General features: G+C 40.1%; 1 protein-coding gene across 3 annotated transcripts in view; it reads right to left on the reverse strand.

The window, feature by feature from the left end:
* The window catches only part of sema6cb (semaphorin 6Cb), a 141220-nt gene extending 135039 nt beyond the window's left edge, over positions 1-6181 (reverse strand). For all 3 annotated transcript variants that reach the window (XM_065245416.2, XM_065245415.2, XM_065245414.2), the window contains exon 1: positions 5972-6181. The gene's annotated coding sequence lies outside the window, so the exon portion shown is untranslated. The remainder of the gene's footprint in view (positions 1-5971) is intronic.
* Between the last annotated feature and the right edge of the window lie 545 nt (positions 6182-6726).

Genomic DNA, 6726 nt, shown 5'->3' on the forward strand with positions numbered 1-6726 from the left:
ATTTCACATTATATTTAATAAACCCAATCATAAATGAACAAAGCTGACAATGTTTGTCAAAGCATCACAAAATACTTTACTGTTTTTGCACTGACATATGAAGCAATACTTGTGTAGATGACATCTTTTATCAAACTCTTTTGAATACAATAATATGTATAGTATATTAATGATAGAAAGTGCAGGTCTAGAGATTATAAATGTAATTGGTGTGTTATGGTTTTTGTAGTTTTCTTTCCTTTTTAGATAGAGCAGAAGCAGTAAAAGTGCCTCTTTTAATTCCTCTCTTGCAGATTAAAAGAGCTTTATCCACTTATTATTTTAGATTCAAAAGTCTACTTGCTGTCCCAGTGACTGGTGACTTTATATTAGAGCTTTGCGTTTTTTATATCTAGAGTCAGCTTGAACTTTGCTCGTGCAATGGGCTTGACATTCAAATTTCTTTTTTGCTACTATCTCTGTGATCTTTGAGCAAACTTTTTAGATATAAAAAGATGGTTCATTAATAATAATATTATTAAACAAAGGGACGGAGAAAGAAACTGCAGCGCGTGGTCGTGACTTTCAAACCAAGCCAGTCTGTTATCGCAATAGAAACGGAGGCACGCAGCTTGAAACTGCACGTAAACTTTAGCGCTGACTGACTCTGATCACGGCCGTTTTCCGATCGCCTCGGGTTTTACACATAATGTTAATCGGACCCGGTCCTCCGTGAAAACCTCTATGCATACAACTCTGCTCAAGTTCAGAAACATGTGACGCTGAACTCGCTTCATGTCGCACCCAATTCATCGAGAAACAGCAGACTCATCGGGAGAGACACGATGTGCTCGCAACCAAAATGCCATTAATAATGAAAAGCCGCAGGTGCCGAAAAGCGATGTGTTTGCATCCCTGATTTAATCAAAATGTGGTTGACAAAGAAACTTTTAAGGAAAAATACAATATGGAGAAGTTACATACAGCACAATTTTTAAGACCAAGACATCAAAATTTAAGACTTTTTTAAGTCTTTTTAAGGTATTATTTCCAAATTCATAAATTCAATGCTTTTAAGGCTTTTTAAGACCCCGCGGGAACCCTGTACTTAGTTTACAGTATTTTTGTTGTATTTCAGCCATACATTCATGACATTTATAATGTGTTTAACAAATTTTCAAGATTGACAGAGACTTTAAGCTACAAACTAAGGCTGTAACGATAAATCGCGTGTCCCTTAAAAAGACCCGTCTAAAATCGATTCTTAAATCGACTTGCGCAGCTTGTGCGTGTACTATGGCGTTTTGGTCAGTAAGAAGTCCTTATCAATCCAAAATCATTACGAGTCAGAGTCGTTTATAACCTGCATTTAAAAAAGCAACACTCGTTAAACAAATCATTCAAAATATTCTTTATTATCATGAAAATACCTGAAACAATCTGAAGAACGGCGATATAAATATTCTTCTATGCTGCGTCGAGAACCGCCTACTTCATACCATATAGTACGCGAAAAGCAGTAGGCGAGGCAAGTAGTATGTCCGAATACATAGTATTCGAAAAACAGTATGCTAAAAGTACCCGGATGACCTACTACTTCCGGTTAGATTTGCAGTGTACATACGATGGACACTTCACTATCCCATGATGCCCCGGGAGAGGAGTTATACAACGAAGAAGAAGAGGCATGCGGCTATTTTTGCGCTGAAATGACATGACGTGATGACGACGTATGTCACGTGTTGTAGCACTTCATCTAATTCAGTACCTACTATACAGTATGCGGTTTCGGACGCAGCCCTAGACATTTCTGGAATAGCGTTTGTAATGCTACTTCTTCTGTGGCACAGTTGGAGATTCTGCACAAGAGCGCCCTCTGGCTTTTGGATGTGGCGGAATTTCACCATAATTCATTCAAATTCCTTTATTGAGAAAACACGCATTTGCACGATTAATCGTTACAGCCATACTACAAACCTTGCAGCGATATAATATCAAGCAAACTGTTTATAGTAGAGGTCGACTAATAATGGATTTTTCCGATACCCAAGTTGGTCCCTACTTGCCGATAACCGATTAATTGACCGATAGTTTAAAATGGATACTGGACAAAAAACAAACATAACACTTAAAGTGAAACAAGGCTGAAATATATAACAAAAGTAATTAAACAACCTTGACGACAAACTTAGCTTCCTGCTGTTGTTTCTCTTCTAATGCAGCATCTATTCAGCAATTAATCACTTCATAATGATATGAAGCAACAGACGCACTCTGCATGGATATTTTGTGTGGATTGTTCCATCAATGAACTATCGGTGCAGATTAATCGGCAAAACCGATTAATCAGTCTACCTCTAGTTTATAGTTACAATACAAGTCTACAGCATAAAAGTGCCAAAAAAGCATGCACAGAGCTTTACTTGTATATAATACACAAATTCCTTTCCGAATAGCTGTACTATTTGCCCTGGTTGGGTGAAGCCTTTGACGGCACATGAGGATTTAATAAAAAAAAAATAGCAGTCATGGTAACATATCATGGTAATCCTTGCTCTGGACATCTGTTGTTACTCCAGCACCCACAAGCAACTGATTATACGCATGGAAATGTATGAAACACCAGAAATGTGTCTATTGAACATCGTTGTTGTACTTAGCACGAGGTCTGCTTTTCTTTTAGCTCTGTTTAATCTTGCTTAATTTGCAAACATATCTCTGTCTTTGTGCAGTATCTGGACACACTCCATCTCAGCGTGCTTTGCAGGAGTGGCCAGTACTCTGTGTCCCTCCATCTGTGGCTGCTGTGGTTGTGAGCGTGATGTTTGACAAGAGGGTTAAAGTTTCAGAAAAATGGCTTACAAAGCTGCTGGAAGCCAGGCAGTCTGTCCAAGGGCAGAAGGAAACGGAGGGCTGAGGCCTGTCTCTCGTCCAACGTCAAGTCCAACACTCATGCTCCCTCCCTCCCGCTCTCTCTCACTCCCTACCTCTCTCTCAGCTTGCATCACTAGCTTTCTCACCCCATTCTGCTGGTAGTAACAGTCCTTGCCTCGAGGCAGGAGTACAAATAGGTTTGGTGTTTGTATTCTGAAGTGATTCTGAAAGGTACCAGAATTACTTTAAGTGTGAATGTGCGACAAATTAGCATCATTGACCACCAACTACTTGATAACAGGGTTAAGCACGACGGTGCCATCCATTACAGAAGATTATAGAGGACTGAAATAGTTATCATGACCTCTCAGCTGTACTCTTGGACCCTTACCGTAGTAAACTTAAACATGGCATTAACAAACACTACAACCAATCTAGCGCACTCTCTGTGGAAGTGCCTCCCTGCAGCGTAACCACACATATATAATACCTGAAACCACACAAGTTATGGCCAACTGGGAAGAGAAAGGCAGGTTTGAAGGCCAAGGCCCACTGATCGTGATGCCATGCTAGGGCTGACTGCCCCCACGAGAAGGGCTGCGTAATAGATGATGCAGCGGCTCTGGGTCTGACAGGTAATAATTCACTCCCCAGGGGTACGAAACCCCTCACTGGACTCAGGCAGCCAGGCAGGAACAAACAGCTCTGATTCTACTGCGCCCCACAAACTTCTCACCAGTCTCCATAGCCTTACCTTCACGTGTGCCTAACAGCAATTGCCTACCTTGTTGCCATGGGTTACAACAATCAAAATGAAATATGAGGGGCCATTATGGTGCCGACTGAACTCCCTAGGGTAACTAATTGAACGTGATCTATTGTGTCTCACCGCCGGTCCAGAACAGGTACATTTGGTCGTTTAGCGCAGATTCAAATGTAAATGAATCGACTCGGTTCGAAAACGAACTCGCATTTGTTCCATTCTGCAGTTTCAATTTATCATAAAAATGGCTATGAATAACTAAACCAGTGAAACAAGTCCTAAAAGTAAATTGCCCTCGTCTGATGAAATCGGAAAGAAACAAAGGTAGATGGCTTTGATCCAATCGTAGCACCCAGGCTATTTTAGTTCTCATTACCCTAAGAGCCATTACGAGCCCACAGTCATCCGCGGTGCACAGTTAGCGTAACATCATTCGGGGCAAAACTACAGCAACAGGAAATTGGAAATAAAATTACACCCCAGGCTATATGCATCATTACCTCAGCCCCGAGGCAGCCATGATGGGGTAAGATAAAACTGGTGGTAAAGGTTGGAGGGGAAAATGCCTTGGGTCTGACTACCAGAGACCACCAAATGCAAATAAACCTTCAACTATGGTATTAATTAAATTAACGATGAGCAGGTAAATATTTAGTTTATGTTAAACCAAGGACTAAATGCCAGTACTTGTGATGACTTAGAACTGAAGGATCAAATTCTCAGACAAAAGGTAACTGGAATGCAGAATGCCGACGAGATCATCCAACAATTTCACGTTTCTTGCTTTTAATTTGCTGTTTCACTAATAAAATATATACAATTTATTAAAAAACTTTAACAATCACCATTAATGTGCCTTTTTTATACAAGAAAGACTAAAACTGCCACCAGAAGAGGACAACCTCGAACAATACGTCAAAAGGACAATAGGACACAATAGTGACTGTAAACAGGAAGATTTATAAATATACTTATCTAACAATCTTAATATCGGTTAAGCAAGCAAGAAAAAAATAGCAATTTAATACACATAAGTCTCTAGACAAACTCATTAAAATTGTACTTGTGCCATCAGAATTGCTGGTTAAATATTTTAAGAGCCCTTGTATTGTAATTATGAACCAAACCCACTCATTAAAAAACAGTTATTAAACGTTTAAAAGGAAGTACAGGACCACAGGAAAACGTGTAATGATAGCCCACCAATCTATTCATTATTCAATAAGTCTTAGATGATTTAAGAAACCTCGGGGTGGATGACAGAAATATACCTCCTGCAGTCTGAGGGATGAATGCTGGCTAATATTCTGGCTTAGGGCTGAATTTTGGCAGAGACGAAATCGCTTAAAGCAATTCAATAGCTCTGAATCGTCTTTAAAATTTAATTTTTAAGAGGTTTTTCTTATTTTATTACACGAGAACCTCCACCAAACTGAAACAGTTTGGGGCACTATAGAAAAATATGGTTTTGTTTAGTCATAACAAACAATGAAGAACAAAGAAAAACAAATGTATTCAGAAAACAACGAAGACTCAAAGCATAAAATAATTCACTGCTTTTACAGAGGGTTTAGGAAGACTTACCATTTTTTTTGCAAGCGTAATTATAAGCAGCCTTTTAAAATACTCCGTCCAGCAAGCTGCTGTCAAAGCTGTGCAACACGCTTCAAAAATCCTGCACTCGCTTTATGACTAGGGCTGAACTACTTAAAAATATTAAATGGATAAAACTCGCCATAAATATCCATAATCAGTATTTTTGACAGCGAGATACGACGATGTCTGTGTATATTTAACTCAGCTAGCGCATTGAAAGTGCTGCGCGTGTTATCTAAACAACTGGACGCGTGTCGTGTGATCGCGACCGCAGACGCGATAAATGTCTAGCGTGCCAACACCTTCAGCAACCGCAAATACAGGTTCAGCTGGAAACCACAATATGAAAAACCCAAGTCTTTAAAGTGGCCAGTGTGACTCATACGATGTCAACAATCATATCACAGAATTAAAACATTATACGCAGTGGTTCCTTCACTTGTGCAATGCAGAGTGCCCATACTGTATTGCGTGTAGATATAACAACACAAAAAAACCCGTGGAAAAACTACAGAGAGCAATAATTCAGATCACAGCCGTTCTGTTTTTAACAATAAAGACTGCCTGTACGTCGCCACACACAGTAAAATACATGTATCGTCTTAAACAGATACCTGCTTAGTTCCCCCAAATTCTGCAAAATATTGCGGTGTGTTTTTATCCTAAACAAACTTCACCGACTGCCATGTCCAGATATCAGATCCAAGAGAAATACGCAATGAACAAACTTCTAGCGATGAAGAAAAACAGCCCGTTTACCTTTGTTTTCCTTTAAATGTTCCTTTGTGCTCGTGTCGGACGCTGATCCCTCGCAGACTCGAAGCTGGCTTGTATAAAAACACAGACGAAACAGAAAATCGGACCGTTTCTTTAGCGTTTCTCGTTAATTTTCTTCATTAATCGTATTGGTAAGCCCCCTGGCGCACATACAGTTCACACACGCCTATTACAAAGCAAGACTGCGCTAAACTCTGTTACATTGAGAACGATCGCGTGCAAGACACGCCCCTGGATTTAGATGACAGGCCGGTTATCCAATCACGATCCGCCGAAGTATTTTGGATGTTTCTCTTTAAAAGTTCCCCAGAAGCCCCTCCCAAAACGTGCCCTGTTTGAATTGTAGATCCATGTACATGACTAATAATCCATTACATACCCCAAACTGCTGGTGTGACTGGACTCAAATGGCTAATGGCAAATGAGATGATAGCATTTAGAGTTACATCATAAAATAAAGGGCATTTTGTTCCATTATGTGGATTTGTAACACTGTTATGTGTTGATTGTAGGCTCAGAGCAAACATTCAGCAGTGTGACTGCACCCAGAGTTATTGGCAGATAGGAGATCAGCTTGGTTCAGTGGGCACTTTTAGAGAGCTCAACTCTCCCTTGACAAGAGATTTCCAGCAAAGCTTAGCCGTGGACCATAAAACCTGGGTTAGCTGCCGTGGTCAGCCACTCCGGTCCAGCCATGTAATGTGGCTGAACATATTTTTCTCCTCTATTTAGATGTT

The sequence above is a fragment of the Paramisgurnus dabryanus genome, chromosome 13 (assembly GCF_030506205.2).
Source record: "Paramisgurnus dabryanus chromosome 13, PD_genome_1.1, whole genome shotgun sequence".
In the NCBI taxonomy this organism is placed as follows: domain Eukaryota; kingdom Metazoa; phylum Chordata; class Actinopteri; order Cypriniformes; family Cobitidae; genus Paramisgurnus; species Paramisgurnus dabryanus.